The following is a 25,777-nucleotide window of genomic DNA, read 5'->3' on the forward strand; positions in this document are numbered from 1 at the left end:
TAGTGGAAATTATAGGCTTAGCAGATTCAATTCTACTAAAAGCCAATGAGAATTTTCAAAAGTGTGAGTGACACCAGTAACAATGTAATGTAAAACTTATATTTGAAGTAATGTAACCACCATATACATTTTAAAAATAACCCTTGAACTTCTTAACTCACCTTCTGTATATTGATGACTCAGAGTCTATGGTATCTTACATTCAGAAGCACCATAGGAATCCCTAAAACAATAAGTTCTGACTATGGTCACCCATGAAAGAATATTTCAGTTGCACTTGAGGAAACATTTTAACTTGTTAAATTCCTTTTCTTGCATTCACACTGCCACCAACAAACAAAGCCAATAGAGAAAGGTAACCGATAGAGAAAGGTACCAAGCTAGTATTGTAATATTATTGCTATCAAGATATATGTAAAAGTTAAGGACCTATCTTAAAAACACACACAAACCTACAAAATTGTCAGTTCATATACGGACTGGAGAAAAATCCACTGAATTGTTGCTAAGCAAAGAAAGAAATTTCTAATACACTATATAAACATACTCTTGGCCTCAAACCAGAGTTTAAAAGAAACCAAATTAAGGAATGAGTTGAAAGACTATTGATCAGAGTGTGAAGAATGAATCTAGTGATAGGTAACTTAAGACAAATTAAGATAAACATGTCTAAACAAAATACAGATGAACAGATATACCTCTCTCTCTCTCTCTCTTCTCTAACCTTAAAGTAGCACTGATGTTTCCTAGCAAATATGAAACTACATTTTTAAGATTCTCATTTCAGTAGCTCCAGGGTTTCTACACTATACATATGGTAACTGAACTACTCTTAATGACCCAAATGAGAATAAACACAGTTAGCTGAATTAGTATTTTCCCATTTATTTAAAAGCAAGTCTACTTTCTAACTATGCCTTGCGGGACTTTAACACAAAATGTAAATTCCAGGCCCTACAGAAATTACAAAAAAATTAATTTAGATCAGCAAGACTGTTTGATTAAAAAAGACCAAAAAAGCCTACTCATTTTACTTTGTCATAAGCTTGGTTCCTGTAGTTACACTAACCATTTCTGCTCTGGGTTCTTACAGTGGGTATCTGCTGTTATTGCACTGGTCAGATTCAGGTTCTATGGTCTCCATTTTAAACCTCATTTTACCCAGGTTTAAAACGTCAACCCACCCTCCCTAAAATTTGGTGTACAAGTATCATTAGGGTTGCCACGTGTCCAGTTTTGAACTGGACAGTCCAACATTTGAGCTTTCTGTTCAGGAAACAAATTGAAAATATATAAATGAGAAAATATAAATGTCCAGTATTTACTAAATAAGATGTAATGTAGATTGTGATGTAATATCAAGTGTCCCTTATGAACAAGACTCCTATCCTTCTGGGGCCTGGCAAGTTGTCAGCTGCCCTGACGTCAGACACTTAGCTTCAGGTCTGAGATCCCGGATGATTTCTTGAGAGAAGAATACACACCCTCTTCTCCAATCCAGTTCTGATTAGACATGGAGATTCTTAAACTGTCCATTGGAATCTCAGGTGGTCCCTCCTTGGGGACCGTTCCTGAGATTAACAAATACCATGTGAAAAAGTCTCACCACTTTTTGCCTCTTTCCACACTAGAAAAGAGAAAGAGCAAGCTATAGGTAAAAATGCCACAACTTGCAGTGTTCCCTAAAGATGGGTTTTCTACTTATCTCCATCCCTAAAGCATGTCAAAACTGCCTGGGAAAAAGGTTCTACCAGCTCTTCGCTGTCAATGTTGCCCCCAGGCCTGCACTTCAGATCTTTGCTTTCAGTGGATCTTGCGTCTGGCTGTACATACTGAAATTGGGAACAGACTTACTTTATCACAAAACCATTTCATGGACACTTGGTCTTCCATTAGTGAGAGGGAATGAACTGGAAAAGGGGGGAACTCCAGTCTTCAAATTGTCCCCACAAACAAAGCTCTAGTTGAGACACAATTCAAAGTTCAAACTACGTACTGCGATTGCCCGTCTTCTTTTTTCATTTTAATCACCAGTGAAATAGTTAACACGGCTGACTTTCAAATAATCATTTTTAGAATTCGTAGGCTGATTCACCACTAAGATGAATAGGGACACTCCACACCTCTGATAGAGCTACAGTTTCCTGCTGTCTAAAGAACTATATAAGTTCACATTTTGAAGGAAGTCTTCACAACTGTAAGGCTACAATGTTTTTAGATAAAAGCTTAGATTCTGAAACACAAGATCACAAGAGGGAAGCCTTTAAAAGACTAGTGGCAAGCTGCAAGCTGGCTAAATTCGCCACTTATGATGAGATTCTGAGTTTAGGACTGTTCCATTTACCATGCTCTGCAGTTTAATTTGGAGTATTTTGAAAAGAAACTGAAATGAAATAACTTTCTTTTCCATCTCTATAAATATCATTAAAAATCTTTAATTCACATCTCACACCTTCTGTGGAATGCCAGAACACTTTCTTCACCCTCTGCTAGTTTAATAGAACAGACATCTCCTGTTACCAGTTGTCAAGCCAGTAGGTAAGCTAGAAACCAGCAGATGTTAGATGAGTTACATTCAGGTGTGCAAGTTGGCATGTTGTAGAGGGAACATTGTAGAGGAGGTCTCAGAAGTACAAAAAGTCAGCACAGAGAGTTGCAAAATGTAACCACATAGAACTGGATTGGAATGTTTTGAATGGGGCTGATAGATTAGTAGTGGGCTATAGAAGAGGAGGGAAGGGCTTAATTTAGTAGAGGTTAACAAGAGGATCACAGAGTAGAAGCATATCTGTAACAAAGCAGAGCAAGAGGGAGGGGCATAGTTGAAAATGAGGTTGCTCATTTACAGGAACAACACAGCATGAGTTGCGGCAGTACACTGGGCACTTGAAACACAGATGATGTGTAGAGAGAGTAAAAGGGGAGAAACGCACAAAATTCTGCAGTTTAAAAACCTCAATTATTTAAATGGACACAGAGTCAATCCAGCACTGAGCACTTTTGAAAACGCACCATCTAGCCTTTGGTGATCTATTAAATTGTGATACATCAAAGAACTCAGCCATGCAAGAGGAATGATGGTGGGTGCGAGGCAATATAATTCAATCAATGTCCTTTTCATAATTTGAGCTCAGTTTCAACATGCTATTAACAGAAAACCACTTTCTGGTGAGGAGGTGTTAAAACTAAACAGAATTTTGTTAACATTAAAATTAACAAATTGAAAAATCTTGCTTCTTTAAGAGAAAGAATGGTTTAATGTTCTTTTCTCTATCTGAAGTGGTTAACAGGAGAACCATTTACATACCAAACTAGTACATTATGTGCCAGCTATGGTACAATACACTTCTACTGCAATATCATTTTAATACACGTTTAATGCCTTCAGGAAATAAGTTGGATTCCATATTCTGCAATTCTATTTGATGAAGCATATCTGTAGCAAAACATTTGGAGTAGATCATTTGAGAGCAGTCTGGAACCACAATAACACGTTTTCACTGCATGTGAATTTGAAAAGAACTCATGAATACTTGGTTCTTTTTCTGTTCCAGCAAACCACATTAGATCACTGGACAGATTTCAAATAAAAAGATTAAGCTTGAAAGAATATGTGGAAATATGAAAAAGTGCCAATATTCATAAACAGATCAAGCAACATTAAGAAATTAGACCTGGGACTATTAGATAAGCTTTAGTATGTAAAGGGTTGGAAGCTTTTGGCAGACTACCATGAAATCTGTTTTCATTGTGATGATACTTGCATAACACCTACAATACAGCCACACTGTGAGACAAGACTGGTAGCACAGCCATGGCTGGCGTGAGTCAGCTGACTTGGGCCACTGGGCTATAAAATTGCTATGTAGATGTTTGGGCTCGGGCTTGAGCCTGGACTTTGGGACCCTCTCTGATCATCAAGCCTGAATCTCTATACTGGAATTTTATAGCCCCGCAATCCAGGTCAGCAGACCCAGGCTCGAGGACTCAGTGTCACTGTGTGTTTTTTTTTTAATTGCAGTGTAGATATTTCCCTACCAGCCTCATGCTAGACACAAAATAATTTATTCTGGAAAAAGTGAAATTCAAACTAATTATGTGTTCCTATGAAGCCAATGGATACAACATTTGACCACTACATTTGATTTAATGCATTTTTGATGCGAGAAAAGATAACAACCAAACTTCTCAAGAAATTCTTCATCTATTACTCCGAATTCACAAAGTGACTTTTTTACAAGTAATATCACCCTGAAACTGTAAGTTAAGTTTATAATTCTGATACATATTAAAACAATGAAGCAGTGTCAGTCCAGGGGACCAAGGTCAGATTTAAAACATGCTCTTAGGGTATGTCTACACTGCAAAGTTAATTCAAAATAACAGCTATTAACTTTAATAGTGTCTATACATGCAAACCTGCGAGCCCAGAGTCAGCAGTGGCCACCGGGGCCCCTGACCCAGTGGCCCCAAAACACGAGCCAGCAAGCCACTGGCAGCCAGCCCTCCGCCGCTCCCCAGGAGCAGTCTGCCAGCTCCCAGGAACCTCACAGGGGCTGGAGAAGGCAGGAGCCTTCCTGGTCCAGGGTGGAGACCATGGACATTATTCAGGTATGGGGGGATGCCCCCAACATCCATGATCTCTGCACTAGACGGAGGAATGTGGCCGTCTATGGCAGCATAGCTGCCAGCCAGGCCACCAAAGGCCACATGCGAACCCAGGAGCAGGTTTGCATGAAAATCAAGTTGGTCCGGCGAGACCCCCAACCCTGGGCCCTGAGCTTTTCCTCCCCCTTCTTTTCCTTTCCAGCTCCCTCATCCCAGGTTTCCCCCCTCCCATCTCCCACCCTCTCTCTACCTCTCTCCCACCTCCTTTTCCCAGTCTCCCCAGAGGTTCATCCCCCCCCCCCCAGTTTTGTTCAATAAACCCAGTTTCTATTTTTGAACATATGTCTCTTTTCAGGAAGGGGGGGCTAGGGAAGGGTAAGTGGAAGGACGTGAAGGAGGAATGGGGCATGAGCCCCCGGTGGGGAGGACTGGGGTGGCTCTGAGGGCTCCTCGGGGTGGACGCTCTCCTGCAGGGCCTCCTGGATCCTGACAGCCTCCTGATGGACCCTGTGGATGGCAACCGGCAGCAAGTGCAGCCGGGCTGATGGCAATGACCCCACGAGATGCACCGGCGTGCCCAGGGGCAGCTCTGGCTCCATGTGGCCAAGTGCTGTGGTGTCCCAAGTGCGGGCACTGAGGGCACTCCAAGACAGGACTGTTTTGCTGTCCCTCATCGAGGTAGACAAGCAAGCGGGGAACCCTAAGAACTGTCTGTCCGGGGTGGAGGTAGGGTACCTTTAAGCACGGAGCTCAGTTAGGCTCAGACAGTAGCCCCACACATTAAGTCCTAACCTGATGCCCTGCCGCCACTGGTTCTGGCCAGCCTTAACATCCGTTCAGGGTCCTATTTCGAAATAGGTTTTGTGTGTAGATGTGTTAATTTGAATTAGCTTAATTTGCATTAACTATTTCAAATTAAGTTAACTCGAATTAATACTGTAATGTAGACATACCCTTAGTGAGTAGAGGTCCATCTACATTAACAAAATAATTTGGGAGTTTTGTTGATAAATATTTTACAGACTGCACAATTTCTTAAATCAAACAGAGAAAAAATAAAGAGTAAAATGCTGCAACAGCAACAAATGACTTTAAATACAATTTGACAATCAGTTTCAGATTTTGGTTTTGACTGTGTCAGAAATTAAAAAATAACTTGTACTACTATCTCAATATACGAAATTGGGAAACTAAACCAAAATCATAATTTGTAAACTATTACACATGTAATTGTTATCTACTGAAGTTACTATATAAAGTATTAATAGAAAAATCAGTATAGAATACGGGCAATGAATTTCTGCTGCAGAATCAGTAGAGATGATTTTTAATGTTTTTCTGCAAACAATATAGACCAAATTTAAGAATCTGCATATTTCTTCCCTTTCTCAGAGATATGTTTTACTCTGATTTTAAAGTTTTCCTGTCCTACAAAAAATGTTTCTACTTTTGTTATAAAATATTTATAATTGTCTTTAACACAATGTATATGCTACATTCAATTTGCTGCATAAATATTAAAATTGGTAAGAATAGTAAAATAGAAATGTTTTGGGGTAATAGTAAAAGTTACCCAGTCTAACATCACATTCCTTTACATCAGTGTGTGGATTCATCTTACATGTCACACTAATAAAAATGGCATTCATTTTAGGTATGTCTACACAGCAAAGTTATTTCAAAATAACAGCCGTTATTTCAAAATAACTTTACTAGTGTCTACACAGCCAAACCGCTATTTCGAAATTAAATCAAAATAGTGGAGCACGTATTTCGAATTTATAAACCTCATTCCACGAGGAATAACGCAAAATTCGAAATAGCTAAGTTGAAATAAGCACTGTGTAGACTCTTATTGCAAAATAGGGGGCCTCCAGCCCTTCCCAGGGTGCCCTGGTGGCCACTCTGGGCCAAACCAGGAAAACTCTTCTGCTCCGCCCCCCCCCCCCCAGCCCCAGAGCCCTTAAAGGGGTATACTCTGCCTGTACCAGCTGAAAACCTGCCAGCACAGAGCCAGCAGTCGCTGCCCCTAGCCCAGCATGAGCCAGCAACCCACTGGCACCCAGACCTCCACCGCTCCCCAGGAGCAGGCTGGCAGCTCCCAGGAGCCTGCCAGGGACCGCAAAAGGCATGTGCCTTCCTGGTATAGTGGTATAAACCTGATTGAGGTTTGGGGGGAGGTCTCCAATGTCCATGATCTCCGCACTAGATGCAGGAATGCAGCTGTCTACAGGCGGATGGCTGACAGCCTGGCCACCAAAGGCCACATGCGCACCCAGGAGCAGGTTTGCATTAAAATCAAAGAGCTGCGGTACGCCTATGCCAGGGCCTCAGGGGGCAGCTCCCAACCAGGGGCTGACCGAGATCCCTGCCCCTATTATGATGCCCTGGACCACATTCTGGGGGGTCAGATGGTCCTTGCCCTACAGGTGGTCATCGACCCTGGGGCAAAGGGCCTTAAGCAGGGCACAGAGAAGGAGGAGGAGGAAGAGGACGATGGCCAGGAGTCGCAGGAGCCCCGAGGGAGCATGGCACTCACCCAGGACCTCCGAGGCGTCACAGCAGCCATGTCCCCGGTGTCATCTGAGGCCAGGGAGACCTCAACATGTGAGTGCCATCACTGTCCCCTCATGCGGGGTGGGAGTGGGGAGAGAGGGAGACCAGGGACCGCACGTGTGGGCCTTGCTGACCACGAAGCACGCAGCAACCTGCGCATGTGCCGTGCCACCCTGGGCATATGGCCCCGGCTGGCTGCCACACAGGGGCCCTGGCCTGTTACCCACATGCATCAGAAAGGGGGGTTAGGGAGGGGAAAGTTCTGGGTTCATTGTTGGTCTCCACAGTGCTCCAGGACCATGTGGTCCCACGAGTTGCTGCTGGTGTCCAGATGTCAGATGTGACAGGGCACGCTGGCGTCCGGGCGCTGCTGCTGCTCCTCCTCGTCCCCCAGGAGGGCCTGGGGGTCAGACTGCATCAGATGCTGCGAGGCAGACTCCAGGTATTGCTGCCAGGCTTGCAGCAAGACATCCAAAATGAGCATCAGAGTGCTCAGGGGAGCTCTGGCTCCATGGTGCTGAGTGCTGTGGTGTCCCAAGTCAGGGCAACCAAAGCAGCCAGAGACAAATTTGCTTTGCTATCCCTCAGTGAGGTAGGCAAACAAACAGGGAAAGCTGCCAACCGACTGTCCAGGTGGGTCCCTTTAAGCACAGACCTCAGATAGCCTCAGGCAGCAGCCACACAAAGTAACTACTGACCTGATGCCCTGCTGGAACCTGTTTCAGTTGGCCTTAAATGCGATTCAGTGTCCAATCAGTGTGATGCACTATTTCAAAATAGCAAAACGCTATTTCAAAATGCATTTTGTGCGTAGATGCGTTATTTTGAAATATCTTATTTCAAATTAACTATTTCGAAATAAGATATTTCAAAATAATGCTGTAGTGCAGACATCCCTTATTTTAATTGATCAGAAAGTAGCTCTGATGTGGAATGCAGCTCGTTAAGTTCAATGTTCTGATTCCATGCTGAAAACGGCATTGTATTTACCTCAACTCATATAGCATTAAGTTTAGAAATGAGAATATAACCTGTTTGTAAATGAAAATAATTTGAGGTTCTGCTTAATTAGCAAATATAAGTTTAGCAAATTGCTTAAAACATTTTATCTATGATATTCAAATTATAACATACACAGTTAGAGATTATATTTGTGCAATCAGCTGCAATTTTAAAGGCTATGTACTAATAATCTTAAATTGTCTTTGAAAATGGAACTAATTAGCATTAGTAATAACATATGCAAGTGAGATTAAATGTGAAACCTACTCGGACCCAAAATAAGACAAAATAAATAAAATGTCATTTTTTCCATTCTGTTTATGCATAAACTGAATGTCAATAAATTATATTAAGATCATCTTAGCACAGGGGTTCTCAAATTTCATTGCACAACAACCTCCTTCTGACTACAAAATTACTACATGACCCAGGAAGATGGCTGGAGATCAAGCTCTGCCCCCCAGGGTGAAGGTGGGAGGGGGAGGGCAGAAGGGACTGCAGCCTGACCCTCACTATCTCAGTTGGGGATGGAGTTTGGGCTTCTGGCCTGGTCCCAGCAAGCCTAACACAGGCTCTGGTGACCCCATTAAAATGGAGTCACCACCCACTTTGGGGTCCTTGGCTCTATGGCCAATGGCTGGGAGAGGAAAGAGGGTAGGAGGGCACGAAGGCTACTTACCTGGTGTGCTCAAAGGCAAGATGGTGGAGCCCCAGCCCTGCCGGCCACTCTCTTGGTGGTACAGCTGCCCCTAGTGGGCACTCTGCAGGATAGCTCTCCCCTGTGGGCCTGTTGCCCCCAGTGGCCACTCTCAATATCACATCCCTCTAAACAGTAGCCCCCTCCTTTTGCATGTTATAGAAAATTGTCCTTTTCCTGGGGCTTCAGGGTCTCATGACACTACCAAACCCTGACCTTACAACGCTTTACACCTTCCTATGACAAGGTTAACTCAGATCCACAGTGTAACATTTATGAATTGTTTCAACATACATAATTAATCAATGCACATTTTTCCATTACATCATATATGTAACCATTACTATGTACAGAAATGTTTTATAAATACATTTATAAATGTATTGCCTCTTGAGACAGAGTTAATGTTATGTGAAAGCATAAAGAGAGAGATTATTTTTTGAGATTGTAAGGTAAAGTGAATTCTTAATTGGCTATTTCCATTCTTTAATTTTTGTAAAGGGTTCTAAAAGGCCTTTAGTCATTGCTTTTGGGTAAGGATTGACTGTTTCGTCTAGCAATTTAATGTTCAATTAAAGCTTTTTTGGTCCAGTTCTCTTTTGAAAACTATTGATAAAATATTTGTGCAATACATATTGCAAAGACAAACAGGTTTCTATGATCATCAGCATGCTAGGAATTTGAATGATATCCTTTTGATTACCTCTCAAGTTACATAACACATTACTTAAAATAAGTCAGACAATGTCAAAAGTGGATTATTTTTCTAAGCACTGAAATAAATTGATTAAGGAATAAAATCACTTAGGTTATTAACATACTGGAGATGCAGCATCCTCTCAGAGTCCTGAAATCATTTGCTATGCAAATGTGTTTTGTAGATGAAAATACTCTTTCCTTGATGACATTTTGTGGGGTGTTTTGGTCGCTTGTTTTCACTTACAACTACTATGACTTTATTTAATCTTATAGCAATAACTCTTGATTAAATTCAAATTCTTGGCTAGCCAACTTAGGGGAATACTATGTAATCACAGGTTGGTTATCTTTTTATTTCTCTCTATTGAGCTACAGCTTTATCACAAAACATATTTTTCTAACTACACATCGAAAACTCTTCAAGCTCAATCGTCACTCTGGGGGAAAAAGGGAATATTGCTATAGGACAAGTTCTGTCTTTACATATGCACTTCCCTGTGAAGTCAACAGATCCTGGTGCCTGTTAATGGTTTTTTGGGGTGGGTTTTTTTTATGTTGTTTTTCTGATGTGTTTTTTTTTTTTTTTTTTGCTTTTTGCTTCACTCTGGTAGCACAAGACAGTTTTTTCATGCTTGGGCTGGCCAGTTTTCTGAGGAACTCTCTCATTCACCTTATGTTGGAATCTCTGGGTAGTGAAGTGTTGGCTTTATGCCTTCTTGGTACCCTGATACATGTGGTGTGTCAGAAGCATGTCCATGGAAAAAAGGGGGCATGGACAGGGAATTGTAATCTGAGTCATGCTAATGATAACCAGGGATCAGCTATAAGCAACTAGGCATAAAATGCAGCTGATCTATCTTCTGCCAAATGACAATCAAAGGCACCACAAAGATCAACACACTAAGCAATCCCCACAATCTGCCCCATAATTACATGTACAATAAATAGTACATGGGATTATCGGGATTATCAAGATGACTTCAGATGGACTGAGTCGGTTACGTTCAATTGAAAAAAAATAATGAGGTTGGAATTAGTATTCAGATCACATTTTGGGTCTGAAGATCCATTGGGCATAGGATTTGGGATATGATTATGCCAAAATCTGCTGACATTACATTCTCATGACATTCTCTCAGTCTGAGATTTCCTTAATCTTGTGAAAGACTGAAAAGCAAGACACATACATTTTTAAAACCAGTAAAAAACAAATAAAATAATCCAAAAAAACCCAGACAAAAGAATGCAAATCTGAATAGCTATAAATGGTGGGATGTGTTTGTAGTCAAAGACTTTGCTCAGTCACCCCTCTGTGCTCTGAGAGAACCATTTCAAGGATCCATAGAGGTATTTGTATGGGGTTGCATAACTAAAGACTTGTTAGGCTACATATATTTCAGTACAAAGATTTACAATAAAAATAAAGATGCTTATGGACATACAGGCAAGAAGTTCTTGCCACAGATAGAACCAGTCCACTTTGCAGTAGAAAAATTCCTATTTCAGTGACATTCTAAGCATTCAAGTCTTCATGTACTAAGTCTTAATGGCTGTGTCTAAACTACATGGCTCCATCGATGGAGCCATGTAGATAAGGGTTGTAGGCAAAGGGAAATGAAGCCGCGATTTAAATAATTGCGGCTTCATTTAAATTTACATGGCTACCGCGCTGAGCCGACAAACAGCTGATCAGCTGTTTGTCGGCTCAGCGCGCTAGTCTTGACGCTCCCACGCCGACCTGAAAGCCCTTTATCAACTTCCCCGTTATGCCTCGTAGGATGAGGTTTACCGGGGAGGTCGATAAAGGGCTTTCATGTCGGCAGGGGAGGGTCCAGACTAGTGCGCTGAGCCGACAAACAGCTGATCAGCTGTTTGTCGGCTCAGCGAGCCAGCCATGTAAATTTAAATGAAGCCACGATTATGTAAATCACAGCTTCATTTCTCTTTGCCAAACAAACAAATCTACATGGCTCCGTCGATGGAGCCATGTAGTTTAGACGTACCCAATATGTTTTATGTTGTGTATTCTGCCAAACTATTTTCAGGTAGAAATAAATTTAGATCTTTATGTTTATTATTTTGTTTTTAGTTCTGAAGTAGGTATTGTAATATAGTATAGCAAAAGAACATATTGGTCTTTTAAAAAGTTGTTTGCCATTTAATTGTGTATGTGAGAGGGAAGAATGTATCAGAGAGAAGTTTAAAGGTCACCATCGAACTAGAAGCAAGGGGGAGGACCCAACAACTGACAAGAGGCGCCAAGGATAACTGCACATAAAAGAGGGCAGATTCACAACCCAGGATGCCGAGGGAAAGAGCAAGCATTTACCAATCGGAACAAGATATTCGTGATCGAAACTAGCTTAGCATGGCAGAACAAAGAAGATAAGGACCAAGAGATACAACCAAAAATAACAAATACCAACAGAAAAACAGCATGATAATGCAAAATTTATAATCCCAATGAAGAAAAACTGCTATAAAAAGGAGCTGCTTTGCCATAGTTTTTGGTGTACGTCCTGCCATGACTGAAGCATTGATCTGGACCAATATAACCCCTGCCCCTCCGTCCATGGTCAATCTGATTGGCCATGGAGCATGGACTGGTAAATATAACATCAATTGGTGGGGCAGCATGTGTGTGTCTATAAAAGCATATGCTAACTGCTTTGCCATTGTATTCTCAATAAATTGCCTTTTCCCCATATAAAGATACTGTGTGCTTCTTATAAGTATAACAACTTTTTGGAAAACTATACAAGTCTCAGAATAGAAGCCAGGTGAAGAGCCTGTAGAGGTGTCAATGGGGGGCCCTCACTGGAGCACCTTTCTTTGGTAAGTCTCAGCATGACTAAGTGTCTAAACAGTCTTTCTTAGTGCAAATGACTCTTGTGGAGTTCATATACTATAGAAGTCCCATGCACATAAATGATAACAAAACATGTCCCATGGCCAGAATTACATAACAGTCCAAACAGTACATACAATGTACAGCCCCAGCATCTCTCATCATGCTCTAGCTCCTCAGCACACTACACCTCCTCAGCATAGCCCCAGCCTCTCTTCTCTTGTGTCTCTCTGGTAGAACGTCCCTCCTTCCCTTCCTTACCCCCTGCTTTCAGCTTGAGTACAACCTACCTCCTCCCAGCTGGAGCCTCTCAACTCTCTGCTAGGAGATCATCTTTACTTGGGGACCACACGGCACTTCCCCACACCATGACACTTTCATTGTTCTCTGTGTCCAGGTTTCTAGCCTATAAATATCGGCAGGTAAGCCCTTCCACTGCCCTCTCTGACCCTTGGCATCAGCTTCCCATCTTGTAGCTAACAAACATATCCTTCTGCTGTTGCTCCTCCTGCCTTTAGTATTCGGAAGTCCTTTTGTGCTGGTTCTCTGTCGACATTAGCAAACCCCTCTTACTGCTCCCCCTGCCTTATCCTAATGCCAAATACAGTCACATAGCCCATTCCTCCTGCTTCCCAGGAACAGCTTTCAGAGAGCTATCTGCTCAAAACAGCTTTCCCCGGGGATCTCCTTCAGTTTCCTATCCAATTAATTGATTCTCCCTAGTCCTTCATACCCCCAGATACATCTCCACTAAATGGGAGCACCCATGCAGGCACAGGGGAGCTGGACCTCCTTCATTCACAGGGGCTAGGCACTCTGTCACAACAGGTTCTTCTTTTTAAGCTAAGAAGTTCTGCTAGCAACAGCTCCAAACATTGCTTCCAGAAATCAGTATTTTACAGTTTATGGGTTAATTCAAGAGTCTGGCATCCGTGTCCTCCAGCTGCCAAATATGCTATGTCTGTGGCCACAGCTGTTGAGTATCCTGCCTCTAAAGAAAAAGCAAAATGAAAGTGTGTGAATAATGCTAACAGTAGCAAGAGAAAGTGTCACGATATTCAGTTGTTTACCATTATTATTCTAATGGCCTATATATATACCAAAGGCCACTGTGTCCAGAAGAGTACTGTGCTGCTTCAAAATATATAAAGGAATTCTGCAGTCAACACAGCAGTTCAATAGCTACTATGGGCCTGTATAAATGTGTTCAAGGCATCAAAGCAAAAAGAGCTATCAATTCCATCATACAGATCCATTTTAGTCTTTAGTTTAACGTGTCTTTTCTATTGGAGGTATGTAAATATAGAAATGTTATCAAGACTAATAAATAGTTAGCATTTTATAGTATTTATTCAGCTTTATGATTATTCTCGTTCACTTTTAAATCCTGGTCATCTTAACTCAGCTCTGGTCTACGCTAGGGAGTTATTTTCTAGTGGAGTGCCCCAAGGTTCGGTTCTAGGACCGGTTTTGTTCAATATCTTTATTAATGACCTGGATGAGGGGATAGATTGCACCCTCAGCAAGTTTGCAGATGACACTAAGCTAGGGGGAGAGGTAGATACGCTTAAGGGCAGAGATAGGGTCCAGAGTGACTTAGACAAATTGGAGGATTGGGCCACTAGAAATCTCATGAGATTCAACAAAGACAAGTGTAGAGTCCTGCACTTGGGACGGAAGAATCCCAAGCATAGTTACAGGCTGGGGACCAACCAGTTAAGTAGTAGTTCTGCAGAAAAGGACCTGGGGGTTACAGTGGATGAGAAGCTAGATATGAGTCAACAGTGTGCCCTTGTAGCCAAGAAGGCTAATGGCATATTAGGATGCATTAAGAGGAGCATTGCCAGCAGATCCAGAGATGTCATTATTCCCCTTTATTCGGCTTTGGTGAGGCCACATCTGGAGTACTGTGTCCAGTTCTGGGCCCCCCACTACAAAAAGGATGCGGACGCATTGGAGAGGGTCCAGCGGAGGGCAACCAAAATGATTAGGGGTCTGGAGCATATGACCTACGAGGAGAGGCTGAGGGACTTGGGTCTGTTTAGTCTGCAGAAGCGAAGAGTGAGGGGGGACTTGATAGCAGCCTTCAACTTCCTGAAGGGAGGTTCCAAAGAGGATGGAGAGAGGCTGTTCTCAGTAGTGACAGATGGCAGAACAAGGAGCAATGGTCTCAAGTTGTGGTGGGAGAGGTCCAGATTGGATATTAGGAAAAACTATTTTACTAGGAGGGTAGTGAAGCATTGGAATGGGTTACCTAGGGAAGTAGTGGAGTCTCCATCCCTAGAGGTGTTTAAGTCTCGGCTTGACAAAGCCCTGGCCGGGTTGATTTAGATGGGATTGGTCCTGCCTAGAGCGGAGGGCTGGACTTGACGACCTTCTGAGGTCTCTTCCAGTTCTGATTCTATGATAAGGGGATGGTTGGATGAAATAACATGATCTTGGTAACTAATTGACCATTCATTACAAGTTGGAAATAGGTCAATGGAGGGATGATAGGAGTTGCTATAGGGAACTTTCTGGGTGTCTGGCTGGTGAGTCTTGCCCACATGCTCAGGGTTTAGCTGATCGCCATATTTGGGGTCAGGAAGGAATTTTCCTCCAAGGTAGATTGGCAGAGGCCCTGGAGGTTTTTCGCCTTCCTCTGTAGCATTGGGCACAGATCACAGCTGAAGGACTCTCTGCATGTTGGGGCCTTCAAAGTATTGGAAGGCTTCAATATCTGAGACATAGGTGAGAGGATTATTCTAAGAGGAGTGGGCGAGATTCTGTGGCCTGCACTGTGCAGGGGGTCAGACTAGATGATCATAATGGTCCCTTCTGACCTTAAAGTCTATGAGTCTATGAACAAGCAGAGTGTCCACACTACCAAGCCCATTATTTTGAAATAAGGAACTGGATTTTGAAATAATAACTCCTGCTTTCCATAAGGAATGATACTTATTTCAAAACAGTTATTTCAAAATAAGCTATGGTGTGGACATTCCAATGCTACTATTTTGAAATAACTAATCCCCAGAGCCATTCAAAGTAATTACTCCCCAGTGCTTCCTGGAGCTTTGAGTCGAGGTAGCGTGTCCACATTCAGGGAACCTGCCTCAGACTAATTTTGAAGATTTCCTGTAGTGTGGACATGCTATTTCGAAATAGTTATCTGGGAGTTATTATTTCTAAACAAGTTATCTCAAAACAATTTCCTAGCGTAGACATGCCCTCACACAAGCAGTCTTACTGATTTCACTGAGATTTCTCCTACAAGATAAACAAGATTTTGGTCCTGTGGTTTTACCATTGGTGAAAGTTGTTATTATTGGTTCTGCCTGTTAATGTGCATATTTTCTGCATTTATAGTTCCCCCATTAATTTAACAACCTCTTTAGATGCTGTGAATAAAGTATATTTTCATATAATCTTTCAAGTATTGGTGGAGATATCTAAGAATGATCCCTGCTTAATAACATCACAAGAAATACATGTTTTAAAAGGGATTTGAAAGAAAGGAAAAAGTTTGACTAACTGGCACTTGAGAAGACAGAAACACAAGTAAAAAGGTCACTACGAAAGATAACAAAAGGCAAAAGGATACACAGAGTAAGTAGAGGACTTTAAAGAGGCCTATCAGAGGAGGAGATAATAGAAGAGGGAAAGGAATCAACATGTTTTACTGACGCCACGTTTTCGCTACACAGAAGATCAACACTGCCCCCAATTGATCTTCTGGGATTTGATTTAGTGGGTATAGTAAAGAGCTGCAGAAACAAACTCAGAGGGTGCCTCCATCAGCACTGATACTCCTGCTCCTCACAAGGAGTAAGGTAATTGGACAGGAGCATTTGCTCCCATCGACCTCCAGCTGTGGAGGCTACGAGAAACTTGAATTAAGGTACTTATACTTCAGCTACATAATTAATATAACTGGAGTTGCATATCTGACTTTGACCTTCCCACGTACTGAAGACATGGCCTGAGTGTTGAAGATAGGAAGCCAGTGAAGGTATTCAAAGATAATTAGAAGAGTAGATAAAGAAAATGTGATGAATAAAATTATGTTGCTGAGATATCAATAGTATATGTGATAACACAATGCATGACAAGGTCAATGTAGGTTGCAGACCCAGTTCAGCAATTTCTGGGGTTTTTATGTGCAAGGTGTTTGACTATGATGTTTTGCTATTCAAGTGACTTGTGAATGTCTTCCTGAGGCGTCGCCACATGAAAAATTACATGTCTGCTGAAAAACACGCTTAGAGCTTGTGGTACAAATCTCTTATGTGCCTTTTGATCACAAAACAAAAAAAATCCCTAATGTAAAGTGTCATTTAAGTGTTATTCCAGCACTATATCACCTGCAAACAATCTAATTAATTAACTATAAATTAGGGAGAGATATCTCATGGGAATCAGCCAATATGCTTGGTAAACATAATGTAAGTTCAAAATAAATATGTCCAGGTGCATAAGAAGATGCATGGGAAATGCTTTTTCTTGTATGCGTCCTCTTAATGAGCTATGGTAACTCAGGGTACTTTACTGAAGACTTAAACTAAGCAACAGCATGACATTGTGGTTTCTACTCTTTTTTCCCCAAATCTAAAATACAACCTTCTCCAGCAATTAATATTGAACTGTATTCTGTAAATTCTTGATACATTTTTTTCCGTCCTGCTGATGACTAAGAAAATCAGAAAGATCAGCATGCCTCCTATGACATTCAATAAAAAAATCTATAGTTAACAATATAGAGGTTTCAGAATGGCTTAGTATGTTGTGCAACTTTAAGCCTTTGGTCCTCATAGAAACATCTTCTGAAGGAGTATTGTATCCTGCCATGTAAAATGTTCAGTGGAGATCAATATAAATGGTCTACCAAGTTTATTTAATAGCATTTTGGTTTGGTCCTATAACGATCTAGTCAGTTTAATTCAGGAACATCCTGAGTGGCTTTCCAACACATTGTCTCAAGTATCTGAATATGTTTTTTGTGTTCACACAGAAATAAGGGTATTAATCAGAGAGTAATTAAATTTACCAAGAGTAAAAGCTGAGCAGTATATTCATTTATGATAACCTGAGGGTTAGAGAAACAACTGTCAGAATGCTATAAGGAAGAAGCACAGACAAACAGATTATCTGACACTGAAGAAAAGAACTGTTGCCTTCTCTATAGCCCTTACTTTGGGGGAGTTTTGCATTGAGAAGGACTGGAAGATTTGGTTTTACAGTTGTGCTGATCAGGTTTAGTGAGGAGGAATGTGACACATCGTTGATTCTTCCCATGGTCAATTACTATAATTTCAAGACAACTGACATAATATTTTCCATTTGTGTGTGACATATTATGTATTTAAAGAGATTCTGTGCTCAAATAGCATGGTGATGAGTGCCAGAGAAAAGTAATTAAATAAATTAAGAAAAGGAGAGTACTAAAAATCACCAGCACAAAGTAAACATTGTGGAGATCCAATTAGATTTCTTCAGATGTGCTCACTAAGAACAATATTACCGTATTTTCCAGCGTATAAGACAACTTTTTATACTAAAAAACATCCCCCAAAAATCGGGGGTCGTCTTATACGCCGGGTATAAACATACTGTAGCTTCGGCTACATACAGAACGTCCCTGTGCTGATACTGTATGTACCGCGCGGAGCCAATCACGGCAAGCAGTGTCATCTATTAATGCATACAAAGCCTGCTCGGATTGGCTGAGTCAGAGAGGCGGGCTATTACAACCTTTGCCAATCCGAGCAGGCTTTGTATGCATTAATAGAATACACTGCTTGCCGGGATTGGCTCAGCGCGGTACATACAGTATCAGCACAGGGACGTTCTGTATGTAGCCGAAGCTATTGTACTGTATTAGGGCACATCCAGCAGGCTGGTGTTATTAAATGGTGTTGCCTCAGAAGGGGGGGTAGTCTTATACGGCGAGTATAGGCCAAAACCTATGTTTTAACTGGAAAATTAGGGGGTTGTCTTATACGCCCAGTCGCCTTATACGCTGGAAAATACGGTATATTCCAATTACAGTCTGTAAAGAGAGAGTATAAATCACCATTTTCCAACACAGCATCACAACAGGACAGTGAGCTGAGGGATTTCCCTATTCTGAGCGTCCATGTACATCCACTATGGACTCTTAACTAGAGATATGTGAATAAGAGAAATTCCCGAACCAATGCTGTGGCTAATCAATCTAATGCTTCATTTAGTTACACTCTTTGCTTCCACAGAAATCCTATCATTGTTGATTTGGCAAGACATTTATATCTGGTGTCAGACAGTATGTTTTGAGAACTTAACCATGTTGCATTTGTTCCCATGAGGAAGGGATAAATAGTGCTGCAGGTTCGCTCATTGGTTAAATGAAAAGGAACAGTTAGATGGCTGAATTCAGCACAAATGACCTTCTGAGTCAACTGGAAAACACACTTGGCAGCGAGTCCCAAGAAACCAGAATGCTCTGCCAGCAAAAAACTGTTTATGAAACTCAGAAGCCTGTATTAGAACTAAAAAAGCTCTACATCCTAGAAAGTGTTACGTCTTCCAAAACAAAACAAGAGCAACTGAGAAGTGGAATATCAGTCTAAGCCAAGTGTTATAAAATAATTTACAAAGAAAGCACTGCCCTTAATTAAATCACAGAGCAGTTCAACAAAGGAAATAGCAGCCCTCCGACACACACACACACACTCCTTTTCCATTTGGAATTCTCACACACACACACTCCTTTCCCATTTGGAATTGACACCCACTGTACTGCTTCATGTTTCTCATTTATGTTCTTGGTAGCCGGTGAGCCTTTCCCTTCTGCCCTAATTTTGCTGAGGAAAAAAATTATATGACTTTTAAAGCCATAGATAACCAGTCCATAGGATTTATTGTCTAGCACAATAGGAAAATAAGCTATTCACATCACTGCTATAGCAAGGTAGGAGAGGGAGAGATAGAGTTCTCACATCACAAAGGACAACAAGTCTTAGATTTATTTTTTAAAGTTGTTAGATGAAGATTGCACAGAATGGGCAGTCAGGTTTTAAAATGCATTGTCTTTAAAAATTAATTTAAGAACCAGGGGGGTAAAAACAGAATACAGAATTGTGGCCAAAGAAGTGAAAAGGGCAAAGGGAAAAACTAACTCCTTTGAGAATATCCTATAAAATGTAATAAGGATAGAGCCAATGGGGTCAACAGAAATGTAATAGCAATTACCCTGAAATCTATAGAATTCAACAGACTCTACAGAATTCAATCCTTTCCAAGGTTTCAGTGAAGTACATCAATATTATAACTATAAGAGAAAGTTCAGTGAAAGTGATCATGAACCTAAGAATTCCCTATTCTAAGGAAAAAGGGAAAACAGCAGAATAAAGACAATGACTTTAAAGAAGTCTGATTTTGGCAAACTCAGAGAGAAATGGTCTAAATTAACTGGGATGCAATTCAATAAGGAAAAATGCAAAGTACTACATTTAGAAAGGCACAATTAATTGAACATGTACAAAATGGAAAATGACTCTTTAGAAGAGAATATTCCAGAAAAGGATCTAGGGGTCATAGTGCATCACAAAACAAATATGGGTCAACAATGTAACACTGTTGCAAAAAAGCAAACATCATAAGAACATTAAAGCAGCCATACTGCATCAAACTAACGGTCCATCTAGCCCAGTATCCTCTCTTCTGGCAGTGGCCACTGCCAGATGCCCCAGACGGAGTGAACAGAACAGGGAATCTTCAAGCAACCCCTCTCCTGTTATCCATTTCCAGTCTCTGACAAAGACTAGGGACACCATTCCTACCCACCCTGGCTAATAGCCATTGATGGACCTAACTTCCATGAATTTATCTAGTTCTTTCTTCAACCCTGTTAAAGTCCTGATCTTCACAAGCTCTTCTGGCAAAGCGTTCCACACACCGACCGTGTGCTGTATGAAGGAAAACATCCTTTTGTTTGTTTTAAACCTGCTACCTATTAATTTCATTTAGTGATCCCTAGTTCTTATGTTATGTTGAATTCTATAGATTTCAGGGTAATAAATATAAATAACTTTTCCTTATTCACTTTTTCCACATCAGTCATTATTTTATAGACATCTATTACATACACCCTTAGTCTTCTCTTTTCGAAGATGAAAAGTCCCTGTCTTTTTAATCTCTCTTCATATGGGACCCGTTCCAAACCCCTAATCATAGAACCATAGAGCTGGAAGAGACCTCAGAAGGTCATCAAGTCCAGCTCCCTGCTCTAGGCAGGACCAATCCCAACTAAATCAACCCGGCCAGGGCTTTGTCAAGCCGAGACTTAAACACCTCTAGGGAGAGAGACTCCACTACTTCCCTAGGTAACCCATTCCAGTACTTCACTACCCTCCTAGTGAAATAGTTTTTCCTAATATCCAACCTGGACCTCTCCCACCACAACTTGAAACCATTTCTCCTTGTTCTGCCATCTGTCACTACTGAGAACAGCCTTTCACCATCCTCTTTGGAACTTCCCTTCAGGAAGTTGAAGGCTGCTATCAAATCCCCCCTCACTCTTTGTTTCTGCAGAATAAACAGACCCAACTCCCTCAGCCTCTCCTCATAGGTCATATGCTCCAACCCCCTAATCATGTTGTTTGCCCTCTGCTGGACCCTCTCCAATGCGTCCACATCCTTTTTGTAGAGGGGGACCCAGAACTGGACACAATACTCCAGATGTGGCCTCACCAGAGCTGAATAAAGGGGAATAATGATATCTCTGGATCTGCTGGCAATGCTCTTCTTAATTTAGCACCCTAATATGCCATTAGCCTTTTTGGCTGCAAGGGCACACTGTTGACTCATATCCAGCTTCTCATCCACTGTAACCCCCAGGTCCTTTTCGGCAGAACTACAACTTAGCTGGTTGGTCCCCAGCCTGTAACTATGCTTGGGATTCTTCCGTCCCAAGTGCAAAACTCTGCACTTGTCCTTGTTGAAACTCATCAGATTTCTTATGGCCCAATCCTCCAATTTGTCTAAGTCACACTGGACCCTATCTCTGCCCTTAAGCGTATCTACCTAGCTTAGTGTCATCCGCAAACTTGCTGAGGGTGCAATCCATCCCCTCATCCAAGTCATTAATAAAGGTATTGAACAAAACTGGTCCTAGAACCGAACCTTGGGGCACTCTGCTAGAAACCGACCGCCATCCTGACATCGAGCCATTGATCACTACCCGCTCGGCCTGGCCTTCTAGCCATCTTTCTATCCATCTTACCATCCATTTATCCAATCCACATTCCCTTAACTTGCTAGCAAGAATATTGTGGTAGACTGTATCAAAAGCCTTGCTACAGTCAAGGTATATCTCATCCACTGACTTTCCCACATCCACAGAGCCAGTTACCTCATCACAGAAGCTAATCAGATTGGTCAGGCACGACTTTCCCTTTGTGAATCTATGCTGACTAGTCCTAATCACTTTCCTCTCTTCCAAGTGCCTCAAAATGGATTCCTTAAGGATCCCTTACATGATTTTTCCAGGAACTGAGGTAAAACTTACTGGCCTATAGTTCCCTGGATCGTCCTTCTTCCCTTTTTTGAAGTTGGGCACTACATTTGCTTTTTTCCAGTCATCCGGGATTTCTCCCGATCTCCATGACTTTTCAAAGATAATGGCCAAAGGCTCCTCTAGAACATTTCCCAACTCCCTCAGTACCCTCGGATGCATTACGTCCGGACCCAGGGATTTGTGTACGTTTAGCTTTTCTAAATAGTTCCTAACCTGTTCTTTATCCATGAAGGGCTGTCCATCTTCATCCCATCTTGCGTTACTTAGCACATTTGTCCGGAAGCCCACCTTGTCCATGAATACAGAGGCAAAGAAAGCATTGAGTACTTCAGCTTTCCCCACGTCATCTGTCACTAGGTTACCTGCTTCATCCAGTAGGGGACGCACTTCCTCTCTGATCACCTTCTTCTTGTTAACATGTTTGCTTTTTTGACTGCTGCTGCACATTGAATGGATGTTTTCAGAGAACTATCCACAATGACTCCAAGATCTCTCTCTTCAGTAATTGTAGCTAAATTAGTCCCCATCATTTTGCATGTATAGTTGGGATTATTTTTTCCAATGTGAATTACTTTACATTTATCAACATTAAATTGCATTTGCCATTTTGTTGCCCAATCAATTGTTTTTGAGAGATCTTTTTTGAAGCTCTTCAGTCTGCTTTGGTCTTAACTATCTTGAGCAGTTTAGTATCATCTGCAAATTTTGCCACTGCACTGTTTACCCCTTTCTCCAGATCATTTATAAATAGGTTGAATAGGATTGGTCCCAGTATGGACTCCTGAGAGAACACCACTAGTTACCGCTCTCCATTCTGAAAACTTACCTTTTATTCCTACCCTTTGTTTCCTGTCTTTTAACCAGTCATCAATCCATGAGAGGACCTTCCCTCTTATCCCATGACAAATGACTTTACTTAAGAGCCTTTGGTGAGGTACCTTGTCAAAGGCTTTCTGAAAATATAAGTACACTGTATCTACTGGATCCCCCTTTTCCACATGCTTGTTGACGCCTCTCAAAAAACTCTAGTAGACTAAGGCGGCATGATTACTGTAGGGTAAACTGAGGTAGCCCTAAATGTGCTAGTAGGCCTCTAAACAGCATGACTCCATCCTGGGATTAGGCCTGGGAACACCACAGTCAGGATAAGAGCTGCAGACAGTAAGATGACCCTGGGCACCACATTCTAAGACACTCGGACAGGACCCCAGTTAGTAACGTAACACACTTTGCTCAAGATAACATTAATAAAATGTGCTTAACTGTCTTACTTCACTCCTAGATAATGAGCCTGAGAGCCAAGCGCTGCACCAACTCAAGGCCATACCCTCCTGCTATAGAAACATCATCATTTATGCATACTAAAATGTTATTACTGTTTTGCTGACATGTTTTGGCACTTGAACAGTATATTAATTAATGAGTTGTTACTTTGCAATGGGCGGAGAAATTATGTAATCTTTAGTAGTTCTATTGGCTTATGTGCTCATTTCGTCTTGCTGCAAGACCTATCAAATCATTTTTCCTCTGTCCACCTACTGACTATATAACCTATTGTATTGTGTTAATTAACCAGTGTTCACCAGGGTAACCCCTGCGTGTCACTCCATCAGCTGGTGTATAATAAATCCTCCGCTTGTTTTCACCTGCATCCAGAGTGTCCTGGATTATTTCCAACAATTTCTCTTTTCAGAAACCATGTTGACTTCTCCCCAACAAATTATGTCCATCTATGTCTCTGACAATGTTATTCTTTACTACAGTTTCAATTACCTGTCTGTAATTGCCAGGATCACCGCTAGAGCCCTTTTTAAATATTGGCGTCATATTAGCTATCTTCTGATCAACTAATTTAAAGAATAGGTTACAAACCAGTTAGTATTTCCACAATTTCACATTTGAGTTCTTTCAGAACTCTTGGGTGACTGCCATCTGATCCCAGTGACTTGTTACTCTTTCATCACTTTGTTCCAAAACGTCCTCTAATGACACTTTAATCTGGGACAATTCCTCCAATTTGTCACCTACAATGATTGGTCCAGGATTGGAAATCTCCCTAACATCCAGCTGTGAAGATCAACGCAGAGAATTAATTTAGTTTCTCCACAATGACATTATTGTCTTTGAGTGCTCCTTTGGCATCTCGATAGTCTAGAGGCCCTACTGGTTGTTTAGCAGTCTTCCAGCTTCTGATGTACTTAAAAACATTTTGCTTTTACTTTTTGAGTTTTTGGCTAGCCGTTCTTCAAACACTTTTTGGCTTTTATTATTATACTAGCCAATTAGCCCGTCATAAAATGGGATTTTCAGGTCTTCTCTCCTGAGCTCTCTCGCTCTGTCTCTCTCTCTTCCTGCTGCCTCCCCTCTCTCTCAGCTCTCCTCTGCCTCCAGCCTCTCTCTCTGTCTCTTTCTTTCTCTTCTCCCCCTCCTGCCTTTCACTCTCCCTTTCTCTTCTTCTCCTCCTCCTGCCTCTCTCTCCTCTCTGTCTTTCCCACCCCCCTTTTCCTTCCCCTTCCCCCCCGCCGTGGCGCTTGGCTGTGTGCTGTCTGCTCAGCCGGGCTGCCGCGAGGGAGGGGGGCGGGCGGTGACGTACATGGCCAGGAGGCGGGGCTGTCTACATCACCGCCTTCCCCCCCCCCCTGTGGTGGCCCGGCTGAGGGGCTCACCACTCAGTGCCACAGTGGGAGGAGGGAGGAGGGGCGGTGACGTACATGGCCCCGCACCCTGGCCATGTACATCACTGCCCTACCCCCCTTCCTCTTCCACCAGGCCCACCTGGCTGGATGGCCAAGTGCCTGACCGAGAGCAGACACCCACCTCGGACTTTGGAACAGGTCCAGAGTAAGGTGAAGGAGCTCCACCAAGGACATGTCCAGGCCACAGAGAGCAGCTTGTGCTCAAGGGCAGGACCCCACACCTTCCCCTAATTTGACAAGCTGAACCAGATCCTGGAGGGTGGGGAAACATCCTCATGGACTCTGGTCATCACCCAGCCGGAGGTCTCAGTGGAGGAGGAGCAGGAGGATCAGGGCCAGATGGAGGAGGAGGGGGAGGAGACAGACACTGTGATACTCTCCCTCGAGCCAGTGCCAGTGAGCCAGGTCATCTCCCAAGCCTCCTTGGACGCCTGGGAGGGATCTTCAGTTGAGTGGTCTCATTTTGTCACACACATGGGGTGGAGGAGGCGGGAGCACAGGAGTCGGGAGGCGAGTGTCAATTGGGCTGCTCAGGATGGACATTGGGCCGCGGTCTGTGCATGTGCAACCACATGCAGCGTTAGTGTGTGGTACGCAGACACAGCAGGCAGCCCCTGAGCATGGGTGGGATGCTACTGGCAGGCTCAGGGGAAGCCACATACATCCTGCGATGGGGGGAGGGGTGCCCCAGCTGGAAGCAGGCTAGCCACAAGGGCACAGGCACGACCCCACACAGACCGAGGAGTGCTGCATGCAGCACGCGGGCATGCTGCTCCCGTAGACAGCACGTTCGAGGCAGCAGCTGCTCCCGTAGACAGCACTGCAAGCCGCACCTGTGTATGCAGACACCAGGGAGGGCCAGGCTGCTCCTGGGTCCGTTGCCACCCACAAGGGGATCCCACTGTGACCGGGCACTTCCCTTGCCTGCTTGTCCATGGGCCAAAGGGAGGAGGTGGGAAGTGGGCAGCATGGTCCTCTAGGCACACTGGAGCCCCTGTGAGGCATGGCCCACTGTGCAAGACAAACATGGCCTTGCTCCCGGGACATCCCCGCCCTCTGGACCATGGACTGTTGGTCACTGCTCACAGAGGAGGGCACAGCCTCATGCACAGTGTCTGCAGGACTAAGGGCCGAGC

The 25,777-nt window shown here is 42.7% G+C and overlaps 1 protein-coding gene across 3 annotated transcripts in view; it reads right to left on the minus strand.

Moving 5' to 3' along the window:
• CCSER1 (coiled-coil serine rich protein 1) overlaps positions 1–25,777 on the minus strand; it is a 1,136,372-nt gene that overhangs the window by 374,272 nt on the left and 736,323 nt on the right. The window lies entirely within an intron of this gene.

This window comes from Pelodiscus sinensis, chromosome 4 (assembly GCF_052426305.1).
Source record: "Pelodiscus sinensis isolate ZL-2025 chromosome 4, ASM5242630v1, whole genome shotgun sequence".
NCBI lineage: Eukaryota > Metazoa > Chordata > Testudines > Trionychidae > Pelodiscus > Pelodiscus sinensis.